Below are 21,745 nucleotides of genomic sequence, written 5' to 3' on the forward strand. Positions count from 1 at the left end.
TGAAAAGTACTTTATCTACCAATATATAAATACATTTTCATGAGCAACCAGACACACACCCCTTTTGTACCTGTCACGTGCAGATGTAAAATCTAATTTTGGTGCTGGCATTGTTTTATCGTTTAACCTCAGTTATTGTTAATTGCCATGTCCCCTTTACAGCCTTATTCTATATCACGTTTACTTGAATAATCTCACTGTCTATTAAACCCAGAACTCCATTCATTCTCTGCTATTGCACTTTGACTGTTTTTCCTTCAAATGCTTTCCTCTAGCTGAATAGTCTAAGTTCCTGGAGGATGACCATTTCAGATTACTCTTTTCTCAGAAACACTATTACCTTTATGAAGTGCAGCTTTAAGACCTTAGACTGTGTTTTTGACAATACAGAATTCAACCTTTTTCCTCTCTCTACAAGCAATTAAATAAGGCTCTTTCAGGGTACTGATTTCTTAGCAGATTTGAGCATCTGAATGTAGAGAGTTCCTCAAATACCTGGTATTTTCACTACCTAAATCTCTCTCTTCCCTGTGCCACCAAAGTCTTCAAACTTATCAACAGCCTGCACCTTTCTTGGTAAAGAAACCCACTATTCCTGGTTCTGCATTACACTTGGTTCCCTTGAGCCACGTAAAAGTTGTCTTACATGTGGAGTAGAAAGCCTAGAGTTAACTAAAGTGTCTTCCTTCTTTATTCCTTAACACATTTGTAGGGTGCCCTGCCACATCTACATCTATGCTTTTGCATGAAGTAGCAGCCCTCTGATTGCATGCACTGGTGCAGCTTTGTTAATGCAGTTCAAATTCACACTCTTGGTCACTGCCCAGTAATTTCTATGTACAGACAAAGTCATGGTGATAGAACCAGCCATGCTATGATAATAAAGGCTCTTTTCCTTTCTCCAAAGGGATCTCCAGGATGCACAAGGAAGAACCAGTGCCTGCTTCCACTGCCAGGCGGTGCTACGCTATCCCTTCTGTTCATGAAGCAATTAGCACTGAATTCTGGCAGGGTACCATAGATGGCCAGAAAACCAGAACTTAGGGAGTTAATTCCTTCCTAATCCTCCTCTCTTTCAACAATCATGGGATGCTCCTAGATCTCCTTCAATCAGGAGCCCTAATTAAGAGAATCCTTTCCTGAGCCTAATTAAAACCTAAGAGCCAAAGCCCACTCAGGTAGCTTTAGAGAGATGGTCCCAAGATGACAGGAAGAATTTTTTGATGGAAAAGGAGCTTCAAACAACCACAAAATTATTACAGTAGTGTAAATGCAAATGGAGACACTTAAGAAAGTCCACCAATTTCCTCTTGATTTTAATTCTCCTCTCCTTTGAACTGGTATAATCTCAAGTTTTATTTCCTTGAACTCAGCTTTTCTCAAACCAGCTGGCATATTCTGGATACTAGCCATATTAGCTGGATCAAGATAAATAACTGTGGACAATGCCCACACAGAGCTACACAGATTACCTCATGGGGAGGCAGTTTTGCTAAGTCATGAAGTAAGTAAGAGATGCGACTATTAAGAATTTTTCCTCCCTTCTACCTCTGCTTTACTCTTAATGGATAATGTATTCCCAAGATACATCAGGCATTGTGATCCTCAGCAATATTTGTGCTTACATTGTTCAGACAATAACAAAAGGTGAAAAATGCTGTTTATCTCTCTACATAAAACACAACATGAAAAAGCACTTCCCTTGAAAGATCTGTTTACTCAACTGAGTTTGGCAACTACTAGCTCAGACATATTTGAGAGTGCTAGAAACCTACGGCTAGGGAAGTGCACTGCAAATCTAACAAGGAGTGACACTGCAAAGCAGGATTATCTGCAGCAGGAGTTAATGAAAAACTAAGCACTTCTGTAGCAGCAGTACTGGAGTGGTCAGCAAGGGCTCAGTCCTCAGTGATATGGGCATACTGGCCACCCAAATGACCCTTTTAGTTTGCACCCTGCTGTCCTGCAGCAGCGGACCTGGCCCAGGACACAAAGCAACAGTCCTCTTATCAGAAAGGAGCAGAAATAGCTTAAAAATACTGCTGTACTTCTGTCTTGCATTGAATTGTGCCAGGCACACAAAAGTCAGGCCAAGATATCTGGCCGTTATGCTGCACTGAGAACAAAATTTCCTTTGATCCATATTAAATTTGTGCCTTTTTATTTCATCAAGAGCTGACTTGCATTTAGGCCATGGGAGAGAATGGAATTCATTATCTCTTGTCTCTTATCTTCTCTATTACTTTGCACTTTTCAAATTAAGTCATCCTAGTCTTTTTTTAACTTCATCTGGCATGGACTCTCCCATTCCTCCATGCTGTGCCTTTAATAATTTTGTTGGGCTCTTGTCTGGCTTGGTCTCTGCAATGGCCATTTAGAAATGAAGCAACCAGAACTGAATGCAGCATTTTAGCTGGAGCTATAACACTAATTTAAGTAATCCTACTTTAATATGTTCTACATTATTCTTCTTCCTTCTTTCATACAATCTGACATTTTTGCTGGGTTTTTTTACCAGCTCTGCACTCAGAGATGATGTCTTCATTGACATCTTTTTTTTTCCCAGAGAGGCTGCAGCAGAGTAAAACATAATCCCTGCATGTACGTGCATACATACTTGTATGTAGTTTAAGTAGTTCTTTCCAAAGTGCATTGTTTTGCACTTCTCTGCTAAATCCTCTGATCTCATATCAGAAAATTACCCTGAAACTTGGGACTTACAGGAGGTCTCTGGTCACTTTCTCCCACTTCTGCTTTCCTTCACTTCTCCCCCCACCTCCCCCCCTTTTTTTGCAAAATTTGATATCAGTGATTCGCACTCACTCCCTCAGTCCCAGCTCCCAGCCAGGTATTATTAGCAAGAGGTCAAGAAAAATGTGGCCCAGTTGGAACTGTTTCAGAGGAGGGTGATGAGAATAACCGGAGAGCTAAAATACATAGGCATAAGGGAAAAGGAAAGGAATTGCAGTTGTTAGGTAAACAGAAGAATAAACTGAAGGGAGTTAAGATAACAGATAAAATAGTTATAAAGGCAAAAAAATAAGAGTAGGTAGGTATGACAAGCAGTAATGTCTCAACTTGAAGCAAGGGGAAGTTAAACAAAGGAGTATCATTTCCTAACATAAGGAATGGGGAAGCAGTGGGATGGATTGAATGCAGAGGTCTGCGAGCCTCTACCATTCTTCAATAACAGGCAAGGCAGGCGGCATAAGTTAGGTGGAGCAGACCCCGTTCTGGTTATGAGTACTCAAGAACTCTTCCCCACCCTGTTTTCTGTGATTCTGTGCAAGACAGCTCCTGGCATGTGCTCAGCGGCATTTCACCATGTTCACAGCTGATGTAATGTAGAGCCCAGCCTTTACACAGGGTCTTACAGTTGCTGAAGATAAATCACTGGCAACACAGAAGTGGTACTGGAACAAATGAAAAAAATCCTGATGTGGCTCCTGGGTATCCTACCAAATGAGTAGAAAAAGAGCTGTGTATCACAGTGGCAGTGGTAATCTACAGCTCCAGTAGAGCATACATTGTCCCAGGGAGGGTTGTTTCTGACTCTTGTTCACCTGCTTGGTGACACTAATCGATCTCTTCCTTCCTCTGTCTCTGCCAACGCTTGTTTGCATTGCAGGGTGAGGACTGTCTTGCTGTCTCTGCAGCACTAACTATAACAAGGATTCTATCTCAAGTCAGTCTGCTAAGTGTCACCATAACACAATTAACAGGCAGGAATAGAAGGTATTAACATTGAGAATTATTCCTGACTGCATATTTCTGTCAAAAGGAACAGCAGAATGTTACCTCTGCATCACAGTAGCATCTTTAAGTATGGTAGTATCTTTAAGTATCTTCTCCACTGTGAAGTAACTCATGCTTTAGAATCGATTTATACATATATATCTCTACAATATATTTTAAATATATAAATATATGTATATAAATATATTAATATACATGAATGTAAAATACAGGTCTTCTGAGAGGAAAAATAAACTCCGTGAAGTGACTGGTAACACCTATCATTAGGATTAATGATTTAGGCTTGGGTGCCAGAGACCTACACTGAAACAAAAGCCCTGGAAGCAGACAAATCCGGACATAACCCTGCTTTTAACCATAATTCAAGGCTGGTTCTACCAGGAACAGATTAATATAAGGCAGATAGTTTTGTTGTAGACACTAAGCAAGCTCTTCCAAGTCTGCAGCTAAGCCTGTATTGAGACATATCAGCCAGTACCGTTAAACATGCAGTGCTTGTTTCAGTGCTCATGAATTAAATTTTTAAAATGCTTTAGAAGCACATTGTCTGTTGCCCAGCCCCAAGGCTTCTCTAATTCCTTATCGTCAGCCTCCTACCCACTGTCTCCACCTCACAGGCCCATGCCACATCCTCACCTGAAAAGCGCAGATCCCACTGCTCTTGTGGGAACTGCTGAGCCTGTCTAAGTGCCCTATATGCATGCTACTGCGTATGAGCTATTCAGGAGTAAAAGCCTGTGTGCAAGATCTTATCATTCGGTAGTAGTGCCATTTGAGGTCACATACTCTGCTCTGAAAGAAGAGTAAATTACCTCAGCTCAACCACAGGGGAACAAGACATAGCCTGAGAATGCCAGTCATGGTGGAGCAGCTGACCTGAGGTAATCTGATGGAAGGAAAGCACTGAGCCCAAGGAACCAGTTGTTAGGTTCTGCACATACAAAGCAAACTAGGACAGAGCTAAAGGAAGCAAAAACATTGTTAATTAAAAATATTCATTACCAAATACATGTTTGAGCTCCAAAGCTTCCTGGGATCTATTAGTTTTTTGAGTTGTTAGAAACATGTAAACCCTGACTACAGTCTCTCATGAAGAAAATCACCTACAGCTCCTCACAGAAAGGTGGGAAAATAGCTTTGCTGGAACAAAAGAGAATGTGCTACTTACTACGCAGAGTTTATCTTCTAATAATTCCTGTTTTACTGCAGAATCCTAACTCACATCCCACTGATTCTGAGATTCTCCAAGTACTAGCTGCAATATTCCCTGATAAGCACAGCAAAACCAGTTCATAGGAGTGTATTTCAGGAATTATGGGATTATGACATCTGCATGCTCTTTCTCACAAGATTATAAACTGGGGATAAAAATGGTAACACAACACACTTGGTTTAGTGCCTCCTCCACCTCTTCCAAAAACCAGCCAAAAAAAAAGGTACTACATGGGGGATAACCCATTTAATGACATAGAAGCAATTCCTTCAGTGCTGGATTCCATTAACAATAAACACACAGAGGTGGTTCCTGCTGTGCAAAGTCTATCCAAAGGTATGGATGTTTCAGGGTTTTCTTGACAGACAAACCAGGCTCACTGAGTATTGTTCTTAGCCCATACACTCTCTTTTGCCATGCTGTCCATTAGGAAGACTGCCTGATAGTTATTCACAGTGGTGTGCTGATATGCTTTTTGGTATAATTATATACTTGGGAGTACAACTAATCATTTGAATTGTTTGCCTGTGGAATTGTAGGTCATTCAAGTTTTTCAGTGCTTAAATCTACACAGATTGCTCTGGAGATCCCAAAGAATTGGCTGCTGTTTACACATGTACAGACAAAATCCCTTTAAAAGAAGTGAGCCTCTGAGTTGGGAACTGCCTTGCCAGACATGAGACTCCCAAGAAGACAGATCGTCTCACATATTGATACAACATCACAATGCAAATATCATATTGCAGTGTCGGGACAACACGCAACAAGTGCATTTGATGTGATCCATCCCTCCTCTCATTCCTTCTGTCTGTGCACAGAAAACGTGGTTTATTTCTTCTCTCTTGCTGGATGCTTGGAAAAATACGAGTTGAAGGCTTGAAAAACATGCTGCATACCAGCCACATTAGCTGCCCTCAAGAGCCACAAATAGCCCTATTATTCTTCCAGAATATTTATATTACAGTAGTGCCTAGAGGCTCCAGCTAACAGCAGGGCTGTACAAAACCAGACTGTGTGCCAGCCACAGTATAAGTGCATGTTAACACAGCGCATTCTGCAACCTCTTGTATACACCACAGAATTAAAGATTTTTTTTCCCCTCAAGTGCTCCTGTGAGACAGGGAGGTTCTAGATACCTGCAGCGCTCTCACTGCAGCCAAAACCCTGGACAGTTCTGATAGGAAATTAGTGCAACAAAACTCAAAGTGTGATCTTCTGAGAGGGGAAGCTGGTATTTATTTACAAAATCTCTAAGTTGATTTTACCCACTCATACTCTTTCCCTTTACACAAATTTTATATAGATATGTATTATTTTGAAGAAGCAGCCTGTTTTGATAATTAGCTCCAGGTCATATTGGAAGTGGACATGTGTTTACAATATATGCTAAAATTATTATGTATTTCAAGCTAAGGTATTAGTAAGAAATCAGGGAGTTTTCTGCTGCAGAAAAGATTATGTATACAAGTGGGAATGACTTATACTAGCAAACCCACCTCTCAATATCAGTAGTTTGAAGAATCTCTTCTGGTGATAGAGCAAGAATCAGGAATGCAAAGTGTAGCGTTGCTGAAATGTTACAATAAAGGCTACTCGCTTCAGTTGATACACCATCCTTTTATGAGGAAAAACATGTCAACTGAACAGCAGTTTACATTACATTCCTCACAAGGTACCCTGCCAGGAGTAACAACCTCCCCACATGCTACAGGGGCTAAAGGTCTCAGGATTACAGTGAACAAGGTCAATGATAATTAATGCTTTAACTAATCACAGGGTAAGTGCTTCCAGCCATAGGCAGCCTACAATATTGGCTTAATCTGCTATATATACAGTCTGGAGCTGCTGTGATTTTTGTAGTAGTTTTTTAAAAGTGTATGTGTATATATATTTGTTGCATATAATAGTGAACCCAGTATTAAATTTTCAAGAAGTCAGGCATATTTTTCAGGTCTGATCTTCAGTGCTGGATACCTCCATTTAATTAGTTTATACAGACAAGCACCTACGTACCCCCAGCTTCCCAACTTTGACTGCAGTTTGGGGCCTGCTCACTGCCTAGACAAGTGCAGCACTACAACAGGCTGGCACTCAAAAGCAGTGACCACTGTTTTGCTACTGAGAACACAGAAAGCTGCATCCCTAACCATGGCCTTTCTCTTCCTGGACAGTGTGTGGGCCAGAGGTATAGTGACAGAGTTAATATAAGTTCTGGGACAAGACCAACAGAGCAAAACCAAAATCCCAAAACAAACAGTAAAAAAAGGAGGACACAAAGAAGAACAAGAAAAGTGAAACCCTTTTGCCTCCAAGTCATAAACATCTCTTTTGATCTCTGTATCTCCTATTTCTGATCTGACAAGTATTACAAATGCCAAGCCCACACCCGGTTTCCCTCCAGTGATTAATGTGCTATGGTCTTTCTGAGAGCTTAAAGAGCTCTCCCTCTGGGCCACAACATTTGATAAAGAAATGAAGCCTGGCGATTAATAATTCCCCGGGCTGAGTTTTTGTTTAATAACTATTCTGTCAGTGATAGATCTAAAGGGCGAGGGTGTGGATGTGCGTGCATGCGGAGGGAGTAATTTGATTATGGCCAGGAGATTTGGCAGGCTGGCATTACAAAGCAGCTCTTTAGCAATGGCTGGAAAACCAGCGTGACAAATCACTCCATTCTCCGCTTCCCCAGCCTACCCCCTCTCAACAGAGCTATCTCATTAGGCTCAAGCCAGCCAATCCAAGCCTATGATTTGGGAAATATTTCCTTCTTGACATTCAAGAGAACAATTCCTTACCCGGAGAAAATTACATTTAAAAATAAATGGAAAAGCATCAATCAGCTAGGAAAATATATTCAGCTTTTTGGATCTTGGGAAAGAAAGTGATTTTTTTATTTTATTATATTTAAATAGGACTGAAGGCCATGGTTTGATTTTTTTAAAAACTAAGATAACTAAAAAGATAGCACCGTAACATTTGCATATAAACTGTTACCTTTTCTTTATAGAGAGACAGTATTTTTCATTAAAGCTAAATCTTGAATATTTACAGACCTGTAGAGATGTGCTAGCAGATACCTGTTAGTAGAGACAGATATGCTACATAGTATGAGAAATTGCAAGGCCTATTCTGGGGTGATTTGTATGTGTTTTTTTTAAACCAACAAGCCAACTGTGTTTCCAGGTGAGCTTTTTAAGAATTCTCAAGACTCCTTTCAGGATTTAAAAAAAGATCAAATTAAAATAGCTTTCCTTTAAAAGCAGTTCTCTCTACTGAACAGCATGTTGTTCACTCTTGCTTCCTTAGTCCAGAAAAATATGAGAGTCAGCCAAGCCACTAAAGAGTAATTTTTTCGTGCGTAGTAGCTCCAAACTTGGCCCATGCAGGCCAGTCTTCTTTAAAACATCTCAACCTATGCACTGAGCCAAAAGGAAACAACCACATCAGTGACAGCTTTCCTGGAGCATCCAGCAATCCTAGCTGAGTTCAGGGATGGATCCTGCACCTTCCAGCACATATAACACCCTGTCTCAAGCAGCCGATATCTTACAGCTCTGGACATCTGTCCTCTCCTAACCATAGCTAGTATTACTCAGGCCTCTCGACAGTCATGCATCACCTCTCCCACTGAAGATTATCTCCCTGTCAGACAGGCTAAATAGCTCCAACACATTTCACCCAGAATGAGCTGGGTTGGCTTAGGCAGCTTAAGTAAGTGAGTCTTTACTACGCCAGCTGACCTGTCACAGATGGAATCGGAAGAGTCATGGGAAAGAGTCTCAGCAGCCTGGGCTGCTTACCCAGCATCATACAGCAGCAGAGTCAGGAATATAACCCAGGTATTCTGGCTCCCAGTCCAGCTTCCTTGTTGATGAAGCTCACTGCCTTTACAGCTCTGACAAAAAATACATTCCGTAAAAACCTCTAATGAGATTCCCCCACAAATGTATCTGAGGATATATTTTCATATTATGAGATAGATTATGAATTTTATCCAGGGGGTAAATAACCTAGCGAATGAAATGTGTCATTGCTAGGCCATGAAAGAAGAATTCATTACATCACCTTTTCCTAATGGGACATTATAACTGATCGTGTTTTATTTCTGCAGTCCTGCAAGCTCTACCATGTCCCATAATTCACTGCAGAGTGTTGGAATTCAGGCTTTGCCCATATCATTACATGAAGATGAAGTGCTAGTGCTGCTCTGAATTACATTTCTATTCATTTTACTCATTTTTTAAAGTATTTGCTTCCCATACATAAATTGTTACTTTTATATAAAGATTCGCTAAGGCACCTTGCTGACAATTTTTCCTCTCTTTTACTCTGAATTAATAACATAATGCAAATCAGTAGCAGTGGGGTTTTTTTTCCTTCCACTTAATACAATGCTTGAATAACAGAGCATTTAAAGATTTACAATACATATTAATGGCATTTAAGTACCCTTCAGAGTAAATACACTTTTGTTTTTCATCTTCTTCTGTACTCACCTTTTCCTATATTATGCCTGCTCTCTGCATCTCACAAACTTTAAAACAAGGCCACCTCATCACATTCTTTCTTCTCTGCCCCTTCCTTTTCAGTTGGCAGCAAAAACTATCTCACTACTTAAAGAAAAATGACCACTCATCCCCTCCACCACCCCCCACACTGCAGAGCAAAAGCTCAATATATCTGGTCACTTAGATAAATCCAGGCAGCATTGTCAAGGCTGAATGTCAGCCCACAGTCACAAAGGCTGCTACTCTATTAAATTCTTTAGCTGATAAAACACTGGTGTGGCAGCTTTAGTCCGTTCCATTTACAAACAACAACTGACTATTCCTTATTAAGTCAGACAAACAGCAGCTTCTAAGACTGTGCCAGATTTTTTACCTTGTTTACTCAATTAAAGCTATTGGTTGTATATACAATTTCTGTTGTCAGTGACACTACTCAGTTACTAGTTTTTATTCAATGGTGAAGTGACAGACATCTTTTTTTAAAAAAAAAGCCTAAACAAAAAGAAACACTTTTAAAAAAATCAAAACAATTCCGTAAATTATCTACCCCAGATTTTATGTGAAAAGAATTTACAAAATAACATCTTTTCCCCCAGCAGCACTTTTAGTCTTGTAATAGGAGGATGTTTTTGTGGACATGATGAGTCGTGTGAATGAAAACTGTCGTCTGCACCATGACCTTCCATCTTCTCCCTGGAACAGCCCAGCCCCAGAGCGCAGTTAACCATTCTTGCTTTCCCAAGAAAATATTTCTTCCTCCCCTTCTTCTCTGGGGTTCAAGCAGTTTTGTGGTACCTTTAGGAATTATAACCTCTCCCTAGCTCTGTTAGCTGTTTTTTATAAAGATCCCAGTTTGGAAACTATTGCCAATTTCAGCATCATTTTGTGGATTTATTTGGTTTGGATCCATCACCATGCTGAGAGATTGTGCAGCTCTGATCATTCCTAAGGTGTCCTGGAAAAACAAGACCAGAAATAATAGCCTTCCCTTCTTGCTTAAGGCTCACTAAAACCAGAAGCTAGACTAGCCCATCACCTGCTGAGTGCACAACACCCAAGAGCCATTTCCTACTTGCTGAGCCCACAGTACTGAAGAAGGAATCTGAAGAAGTTGTCACACACTTCTCCAAAGGCAGCCCATTTTGAAACATTGCTTATTTCTAACAGGACCCGAATATCTGTTTCAGTAACTCAGGAAGGAGTATTTCAACAGGGTCCAGGAAGAACCAGTCCAGGACATGCCAGGTACCCGCTGCAGTGCTGGAGCCCATTAGCAGCTCTGAGTGCCAGAAACCAGCACTGGGTGGCAGGCTAGGACAGCACTTAGTAGTGACTCCCAGCCCTGGTGCATCACTTCTCAGCTTCTCCCAAAGTTGTCTCCGTGTCACCTGCAAAGGGCTAGAAAAGCTTTGGTTGGGTGGTAGAGCAGGAGAAGCCCATGCACCCAGCATTGGGGACTGCCTTGCTTTACTAGGTGTACCTAAGAAACCAGGCAGAGCTCTCCCTTTCCCTGCAACTAAAGGAGGCTGCAGATATTGGCTCACTCTTTTCTCTGTTTAAACCTGAAGTAAAAACAACGCCTTTGAGAGGAAAAGTGCGACTGGAATTTGTCCAGGGAACTAATCTTGTGGGTGTAATTTTAGAATGGAGCATTCTGGTAGTCACACACATTAACAAGCATATCTTGCACCGCATCCCTGTGTGATGTAAAAACAGCTTGAGAGTCAGCAGCCTTCTTCCTCATGAAAGAAACCACTAAAACCTTCCCCCATCACCACCAGTAAGGGCAGGACTAACTTGCAAGGTGATCCCCTGCACACAGATCAGCCCTCCTCCATCCCTAGGAAAATAAATTAATATGTTGGGCGTATGTGGGAATGCTTTTGAGACAAAGTCAGCTGATTAGGACAGAGACGTTTCTATTCCGCACAAGCAAGCTACTGACGTTTCTGTGCACCATTGCAATCTCCCTTCTATGTGTTTGGGTGCTGTGTTACAGTCCAGTCACTTTGTTTCCTCCTGGGCCTACTGTGATTCATACTAAGTGTCTGCAGACCATTCAAACACCCAGGCCCTGTCTGAATGCATAAAATGCTAATCTCATTAGATTTCTCATTTTCAGTGTAATATTGTCACAGTGCTATGCACCACTGCCACAGATTAGCAGGCTTGCCAGAACGGAGCCCCGCTAATGAGTTAATCTAAATAACACTCAAATCCCAAATCAGATTTAAAGCCATCTAGACAGAGGACCCGCCAAGGATGGGTGAGGGGTAAGAACAGAGAGGGTCAGCCTTGTTTTGACAGAAGTAGTTGTCGATTAAGTGAGAGGGGGGTATAAGGGAGAAGTGAGCATGCGTTTTTTTCCTTGGTAGGACAGGCTCAGTCAAACTCCAAGTTACCATGCATGGCCAATAGCCCAAATGGGCCTGAGAAATAATCTGCAGTAACAGATATATCTGTATGGACTGTCAGCTTCTGGCTTATGAGAGAGAGAAACTTAGCTATAAAAATCAGGAGCTAGCAAAGCTTCCATTGCCATCATTTAATCTACAGTGCTTGGAAGGTCTAAGCAGCTTATAGATCTGAGCTTGATTCATTCCAGCCAGGAACCTGGAGATGAGGGGAAGGGCTGGTTTTCATGTATTAGTTTCTTATTCTGCCAGTGACCCAACATGCTAAAGAGGCGCATAGAGGCTCAAAGGAAAGGCACCAAGGGAAACACACATCTCTTATTGTTTGCATTCCAAATAGGTTCTTAGAACATAGCTGCAGTCTGAAGGGTAGAGCTGGCAGGGATCTCTTTTTTTCCCCCCTATCCTTTTAGATGAAATTGCTCTTTTGGTGGGAAAATACTGAATTACTGAAGCTGAAAAATTTCATGGGTACATACTGGCGTCATTAGGCCTCCAGTAAGACATAGTTCCACCTTAGGTTTGGAAAATCTGTCCAGAGCCCAAAAAAGCACCTCAGAACAGCCTGGCCAGCAGAATACTGTCCCAGAACAGGGGAAACCAAGGACACAGCAGGGTCGCCCACACCTCCAACAAGGGTCCAAACAGTAGCTCTTCAGGGTAATACTGTCATTTCTCTTTAATATTGTCCACAAAATATACCTTGAAAGGTCTCAGCTTTGCTTCATGGAGAGCAAAACATTTTTTGCAGTGTTGGTGTGTTTCCCTGGACAGAAATATTGTTTCCTGTCCAACAATTTACCAAAGAGTGCCTAGAAAACCGTATGGCTTGCCATTACATTTATTTCCTCCTTGTGGATCCAATCCTGTATGTTTTACTCAGGAAAGTAGTCCACTGCCCACAATAGGATTTTCTGCCAATGGTAGGGAATAAGTCTTGCATCCTTTAATGAAAATCCAAGAGCTTAGCACCAAGACCACACAGTTGCAGAGAAGTGAAGCAAACTGCATTTTATGCTGGCTTGTGCATCATCAACAAATTTGTCTGCAAAGTTTTAATTCCTTAATCTTTCATTTGACTGTTGATGGATGGAGCTAGAAAGAAGAAGGTCTGATTCTCAGATGTGGAATTCAGCTAAGCAAAGCTGCTGAGAGAATCCTATTTTGACTGGTAAATGTAGCCAATTTGTTATGGAAATCTCTCTCTAGGAACTTTTATGGAACAAATGCTGTGTTAAGAAAACCTTTCTTCCCAGAAGCCACGCTTCTCAGCACATCCCTTACTGCTGTACCTTTTAACTATCGTGTCAACTATCAGAGCACGCAAGCCCACTGATCTGAGCCAGAATCCAGAGAAGTCAACATGAATCTGTCTGTTCATTTCACAACATCTCGATCCAGGCCGTAAACTGCATTGCGTGCAGACAGAATAGCTTGCCTATGTCTCTTTTCACCTCTCACTAAGCAAACAGATAAGTAGTAAGCAGCACATTCAAAGAAAGAGGGTCCATTTTGGTTTATTGTGTTGTAACTCCATTAAATTGTCCTGCTGATAAAGCATGCCAATATGCTGCCAATTTTTAACATAAGAGAAATTTTCCAAGTCACTCACATCTTTTTGACCACTAACAAATGGTGATCCCAGTGTAAAGGGCATGAAATAGCCAGCAGTCCCAAACTTTCCAAATGTAGCTAAGCTTCCAGGAACATGCTTTTGTGTGCACAGATCCTGCCCCTTCCAGAGACAACTGCCCACAATAGTCTTCCTGCTCTATGCTAACAAGGTACTAATAACAATAGTAATCACAGTTTGCCTGCTCAGCTCACCCCAGGAACATGGCAGCAAATTGATGATCATTTCTCATTGTGAATTATGACACAGGCACATCACCTGACCCGTGGAATAAAGCAGCACCTGCCAATCTTGTTAAAACAGCAAGGGGAAAAATGAAAGCCCTGCCGTAGCCAATCTGATTCCCTGCTGACTCTAATTACCCAGACGGGAATTTTACAATTGCTTCCTCCACCAACTCCTGCTCTGCAGTCTGCAGACTTTGGCTAGTTCTTTCTTTTGTATGCCTACTGCCACTGAGTAGATTGGGTTCCTAATGAGTCTTGACACTAATGGTACAGGGAGACAGCGCAATTACATATCCCCCTCCCATTCAGAGCAAACCTGGCAGGAAATGACCTGAGACCTCACACCCTTCTACCCCAAAGAATCCAGTTAAAATGCCTCAGGAGCAGGGCCAGCTGGTGCACGCTCCCCTCTCCAGCAGCCCTCACTTCACTTCCCCTTTCCATTGTGCAGGTGGCTGGAAACAGTTCTTTATGGCCTAATCCATGACTGGTGGGTTGAGGCTAATACAGAAGCCAGAGAAGCCTAAGCACATTTGGAACTGAAGCCCATCAAGAAAGAAAAAAAAAGGAAAAAAACCATTATTTCACACATGTGCTGGAGAGCTCCAACACACAGTTGTTGTCTATTAGGTGTTTAACAATGTGTGTAACTCAGACTGCTTTAAAGTGGGGAGGGGAGAGACATGTGCTTCTGTGATTTCTATGTTGATTGTAGTCCAGGTGTAAAAGAGACTGGAGCTACCTATTGAACTGTGAGCTAATTACAAGAAGAAACAGATGTTGTCTGCTAATGAGAATGCAGATCCATGAGAAGCATCTTAGCTGGTGAGGAATAAACATGTCTTCCACTCCTTGAACAAGCAGCAGTCTACAAAAGATGTCTTATGTCTATGACCCATGTTGCCACAGTATCTGAACAACTCACAAATGATAGTATGTTTGCCTCTGTCAAAAGCCCTGCAAAAGAAGAAAGCACTATCCCCAGTGCTGATCAAAGCATAAAATAGGCCCAAATCAGCTTATTCTCACTCTGGTGCTTTAAATACAAATCTATTGTTTACCTCATGCTAGTAACTCTGAACCCAGCATTTCATGTATCGTTTAATCTCTTTCACTGCTTTACTACCCTATGATAGCATAATCTCCTACTTCTATTAACCTCACTGCTCCTTCTGTTTCCCCTCAGGGGCCTCTAAGTCTTCTACCTCACAGCTGGTTATCATGACGTATGGGATGTTTCTCTTAGCCCTCAAAGAGTTCATCTGGCCTTTGAGGTTCTTCCTCCTCCTCTTCACCCCCAGGTAACAAGGAACTGCTGCAGTTCTCAGCTGCTCACCAACTTCTGTCTTGTTACCCTCCCCACACATACCCTGACAGTTTCTCTGTACACCATGTACTTTTTCTCCTGGATAGCATTATCTGTGGTACTGTAAGGCTGCCATCAGCATGAATGAGCTCTCTAATTGCAGTGTTTATGGATTATTACAGTTTAACACCAGGGAAAAAGGTTGGAGAATTTATCTCCAGTGTAACTCCACCGGCAGCAGTTACAGCATGGATCATTTCAAGGATCATTTTAACTTTTTGCATCCTCTTCTTCTCCAAAATCTGGTCTAAAATGTATGTAATTTTAAGAAAACAACAGCTAATTTTAATCCCACTAATTGCTCTTTTCCTGATTGACAGAGGTGCTCTGAACCACATCATATCCTGCAAAGTTTTGAGGGACAAGAAATTATGCAAGAGAAAGCATCACAATTATGCAGGTGTTGCTATTCTATAACCCACTGCACAAAGCATTCCATACTTGCAAAACATGAAAAAGGAGCAGTAATTTCAAGTGTCTCAGGGAACTCCTAATGGAGTTCTTCCTTTTTATTTTCCTCTCCAGTTTTAAAGTATTATTTACTGTAGTATTCAATTAAGAACAAGGGTTTACTATAGCAACCATAGCAGTGAGAGGTACTATTCATACATAGTCTCTGAAATACAAGCTTTTAAGCACCGTCTTAGCAACACTTGTTGATAAACCTATGGCATAACAGAGTGTTATGTAGTTTATAAGGAGTGACTTGCACACTAAATTAAATCTGCAGGAACTGTATTGCTTAAGGTCTTCCCCTTCCTCCATGACTTTAACCCCCTAAAATTAGCACACTTGTTACCAGAGGACAACACTAATAAAAATACAAAGACATCATCTTTGGACAAGGACTACAAAGGAGGATCTGTCATATGGCAGCTTTTCTCTCTGCCACTATGTGGCAGCAAAAGTTGTTTATGATTCACTGCATCAGTATCTTCATAGGCATTCCAGCTGTGACCTTGCAATCACTCATTCTGGGGACCCTCTCTCATTCAGCATCTGCCAGCTGACAGCATGGGACTCCAGGGAAAATTATAGAAGATTTCTGGAAAATTACAAGGGGCAGCAGAAGGGAGGATTTGATTTGTTTCTATTTTCTCTGTATAAGGGAGTTCAGGTGCCTGCGGTTTGCCAGCTTCCTGACTTTCTTTTGCCTGGGTGTCTCTCTCTATTCTTCTGTAGTCTTCCACTTCACTGCTTTAGTTTTTCTCATGTGTCCCCATTTCACACATGTCCTCTTCCCATGATGTCAGAGTTTAAAAGTGATGGCAGTCTTCAAAGAGACAATTTTCTTCCTCTCAGTACTTACTCCTTGAAGGACCATCCCGGCCTGATCAAATCCATTCTACAAGAATGGGAGAGCAACAAAGAATCCTCTCCCCTTCTGATGCAGAGACTGGATATTATTTAGACATCAATGAGTATCGATCATTATCTTCCTTGACAAGTTTTCCTTCCTCAAGCTGCACTCCCTTTACAAAGGCACCTTCCAGACCCAGCAAAGCTGCAAATGGATGTGCACTGGGAAAGCCCACAATTAACAACTGTGGTTAACCACAAGCAAATAAGACCATTTAAACCATGCCTGTCTTTTGTCTAGACTAGATGCTAAGTGGTGTTTGAAGTACACTCACTTTAGATGCTATGAGTAATTCTGTTTTCACATTCCCACCTGCTTCCCCTACTGGTTGAGAACATCATAACAAATATATTCATGATTCCTGTGGATTTGATATTCAGGATTCTCACTCTTTCATCGATTGAGGTATCACTGAATTCAAGCTGGCAGTATTCCACACTGCAGGACAGAAGTGCTGATCACTGCATCCTGATTTCTTGTCTCATTATGGCCTACATTTTTAACTGATTTACTTTGTTGCATTTCCCACTTCCTTCCTAAAATCAAGCTGCTAGCATGGTCAGGTAACCACTTCACTCCACTACAGGGTAGCTATATTGGGGCAGTAGCTGAAGCAGCTATTTTGTGTGTATTGTTTGTAAAACGTGTTGGAGTTAAGAAAGCTATATGCACACACAGTATTACTGTTCTTTCCAGAAAGCTATCTGCAAACATGTTCAAAACTACATTCTACCATAAATTTAGGGAAGAGTGTTAGATTTACATAAAGGCCAAACACTCCTTTAAGTAGTAGCTCCTGATTTGTATCATTATCTAGGCTATGGCTGTAGAAAGCATCTGAGCACATGTAAGCAAGGACCTGATCAGCTGGAATTGGGTGCTGCTGATTACAGCTGTTATTTCAAGAAGACTTAAGGGAAACACAGATGCACACTCTAGGCTCGGCAAAAAGAAACAGCTCTGAGCGCTCATGCAATTACAGCTGGAGAAATAGAGCCACTATGGAGTATCAGACTGCTCATTAACTTCCACTGCCAAGGTTAACACCTATATTTTAGCCCTCTCACGTATGCACTGTGAAACTCCCTTTGATTGTCCGCTTCTCTCCTCCTGCTGTAGGACCCAAATCAAGCCCTGATTAGACTGTTTTCAATCTTCTTTAAAAAGCCATGGACAATTTTAAGTTAAATGATGTTGCACAAATTGTTTTAATTAAAAGAACCCTATTTTCTCCTTGACTAGAATCATACCCCAGGTAGCAACAACACTGACAAGAAAATCAACAGGTGGCTTGTTTGCCAATTACCTGAGCATCACATCTGCTTTGTTCAGCACATTTTCAGTAGGAGTTGGTTACATTCACTCAGACTTTTATAGCTCGATTTATTAATGACTCTCTTAATCCAAAAGCTAGAAATTTCACTGAATCACTTCAAAAAGATGTTAAGACAAGTTATACCCTTTGGCAGGCTAATGCCAAACCAAAAGTGTAGCCAGGGTCTCATTCATTAAAAATCGTGCCATTCAGCTCCAGCACATCCATTGATTTGCTATTCTGGAAGGCATAATTTTATGCTGATACTTTCCCAAGTCCCACATTGCTACATATTTTGAATATTTTGTCCCAATATGGTCTGATTATTGCTAAGTGGGAAACCGCTGCCAACAAATTCATGCAGCCTGGATTTAATCTCAGAAAAGGGTGGAGGATGAACATTACAAAAGGCCTTCTACTGTGCCATCCTTCAGCTCAAACTATTTGGCAAGACACAGGCAGTCTTGGTAGCCATGCTAAGATCCTTGTTGCTTGTATCTCCAAGAAAGCTCTCTTCAGCATAAATTCAAAGCTCTGCTTCCTTAGCTGGGAGCCAGCAGGAGCTGTGCATTCCCCATGGACTGTGAAAGAAAATCCCCCAGGCCTAGACCCCCAAACAGACTTAATGCACTGATCGAGCACCTGAAGTCTCTCTGTGTTACTGTCCCCAGGCTATTGATACTCCATTTTTCGGCACTCCCACTAGCACCTCAAAGCACTCCTGTGCATTACTGCAGGACCAGCTCCACAGAAAATGTAGCTGTAAGTTGCCTTCCTTTTATATGGGAGAAAAATAAAGTGTTTCTTCAGTGTTCAAAGCCCTGACACATGTTGTGGAGACTCTGGATTCAGCTCCCTTCCTTGTTGAGAGACTTAACCATCAGGCTAATTCCAGGAAAAGACTCTTGCTGAAACTATAGGATTGCTGTGAGAGATGAGGAATGTGATCAAAGGGATAGGGAAGTCCCTTGAGAGACAGCAGATATGGGTTCTAGTTCTTTCACTAAAGACTTTACATTAAGACTTCCTATTAACGAGTTGTTGGAAAAAATACAACTAACAGACTTGAAAAGAGCTGAATCCAGATCTCCTGCTCATTTGCCAAGTAAACACCCTGCTCCTGAGTGCTTTCTCTGGCAGCTCCCACAGAGGGAACCAAAACTTCTTGGTAGCACACACCTTTGCTGTTAGAACTCACTCTGTATTTGAGATATGGGTTCGAATCTCCTCAGGAAGCCCAGTTGTTGGTGGGGAATATGATGACTCTAGGTGAGAAGTGTTTTGGAAGTAGGGTATTCTGAAAAAGAAAAGCTTATGCCCCAACTTTCAGGAAAGAGCAGCTGTTTGTGAAGCCTAAGTGGGCAGATGTCTCATTTGACAGAGCTGAATGTGGTATCTCAGTTCTTGAAAGGGGCACAACTTTCAACATACATCTATCTTCAGCTTGCTGGCTTTTGTAAATCACACTCTGAGATGCCTATTTCTCCCTGGATACTGCAGAGAGAATCTAGGTACCTCAGTCAAGTTTGTGATATTACAAGGTGTAAATGCTTATGTCTTTGCAGCATTGTTTCCTAGGTATTATAGGAGCTGATATGATTTTATGCTATTATATTCTTCAGGAACAAGTCTTTCACCCACACCCTGATGGCTTCTACCCCACATGCTCAGGTTTGGAAGGCAGCTCCTGAGGAGGAGATGCTGCCAGCCAAACTACCAGTGCTTGACGTAACTGTGCTTTCAGCAGGACAAGAAAAAAATCCAGGTTCATAATAATAGTCTAAAGCTGACTAAGCTGAGAGACTATGATGCATGCTCTGTCACAAGCCCTCTAGATTATCAGCAGAGATGAATGAAGATACGTTTTCTCCGCCTTGCTGATGACTAGGCCAGAACAGCTCTGCAGGGCTGCAATCAGAGGAGAAGAGACACTTTTGCTGTGACAAGACCAGGTCTAAGACCACCAGTAGGAAGAGGAACCGGAGCAACCACTTGACACAAATTTAGTGGGACAGCCAGTGGTATTCAAGGGCTTGCAAATAGTGATTTTTCAGCTCAGCAGCTGAACCAGAAAAAAGCGCATAAATATTTTATTTGGATTGAACCAAAGCCTTTGTTTTTAAACCCATCATCCTTCCTTTGTGTTGAAAAAGTGCCCCATCTGAGCCAAAATGGGATATTTCGTTTTCAAGGACTTGTAAGAAAAGCAAAAGAAATGAAGGGTTAGATTCACAGAGGTGGTAGAAGAGGCTGTCTCCAGTGTAACAGTCCTTCAGCAATGGTTGGTGAACTTACTTCAGATTTAGGAAGTCAACCCTCAAAAACTAATTAATAATGGGGGCAAGGATTAAAACCCAGCTCCCTGGTGAGTGTTTTGTATGTTAGATTAGGAAGTTGTGGTCTCTCTGAACCCACGAACGTACATAGTGCCTTGAGAAGGATCTGAAGACATCCCACCTCTAAATACCCTGTTGCCTGTTAGCCAAGGTGCATTTCTGTGTGAGGGGACATTGAAAGAAGGGGGCAAATCCTCAGGCTGAGAAGTAATTGATCTGGATTCTGTCATGTACTAGAGGTTTTCATCATCCACCCCTCTCTCATCCCATTCTGCTGAAGTTACACAGTAGATGAGACTGACATCTGTCAGTAAGGGAGGTAGCTACAGCAAATCCTGCCCCAGGGTGAGAGATGGCCTTCTCAGCATCCCTTCCAGCTCCCTCTTTCTGTGATCCTGATTGATGAAGAATTCTTGGGTGAAACAAACCCACTATTTACTATTTGCTTGTGTAGCATAACAAGTTACCTAAGGGTGAATGAAACAGGATAATTGCTAGCTGGGTACATTATGGAAATGGGTTTTCCCTGGACAATCTCTAACCACGCTGAATGTCTTACTATTATACAGCAAATTATCTGGGGCCAAAACAGAAGCAGCAAACAAAGGAACTACTGGATAAAGGGAAATGGCTAAAGGAATGTAAAGTTACTTTCTCAAGGAATTTGAATTTTAGATGTTAACTGGACTGTGGCAGGGTTTATTAGAAACTCCCTGGCTTTGAGAATTATTTTTGTTTATCGGAATATTCATCAGAGTCAAAGTGTTGATCTTCCCTGTTTACCCAGAGGTTATTTCTGCCAATCTCCAATGGCAGTCCTCTCCTGAGCATTCACTCTCAGGATGGAGGCTTATTCCAGTGATTCTGATCCTTTCCCCTGCCTCAGTGACAGTCTGCATCGTAGCTTTGCCTCCCATTAGACTTCCTGAGGAAAGCCAACACTAATGCCAGGTTTGGAGACAATACTGTCCCTCCATGGACTGTAATATGAGGCTGCAAAGCAAACTTTGCTTTCAAACAGCCACAACAAAATAACAAATCCTCCCCTTCATTTTCTACACTCTATTTTCCTAATTAGGTGGGTGGGAGAACAAATGTCCACATGCAGAAAGTAGGTGGGCATAGGCTGGATAAATCTCATGCTCCCAATTCTTGGCATGGAACAGCGCAGCCATTATCCCTTCTAAATGTCAGGGAACTAGCTCCAACTCTACGAGGTGCCAGACACCTGCTCCCACTACTCCCAGCTTTGCCTTCTGCTGTTGCATCTCTCACTCACAGGCCTTGGTGTAATTCCACTCCGCACAAATTGAGCTGTAAGTGCCAGGAAAGTGGGATTCTGAAAGCATTTCATAGAAAGGCACAGACCAGGGCAGCAACAGACCCACAAGGAGGGACACAGCTGCCACTTCCATGAAGAGGAACCACTCAGTACTGAGACTGCACATTGATACAAAGCCAGCAGAGGGTTAAAGCAAAATGCTTTCTTGCAGGCAAATGAAGTGAAATGGATTTAGGGATTTTTTCACAACAAAAAGAGGCGGAAGAGCCACAAAAGGCTATTGAAAGAAGATAGCGAGCTCTCCTATCTGACACATGTCAACATAGAAGCAGTGG

Source organism: Ciconia boyciana, chromosome 10, assembly GCF_034638445.1.
Source record: "Ciconia boyciana chromosome 10, ASM3463844v1, whole genome shotgun sequence".
Taxonomy (NCBI): domain Eukaryota; kingdom Metazoa; phylum Chordata; class Aves; order Ciconiiformes; family Ciconiidae; genus Ciconia; species Ciconia boyciana.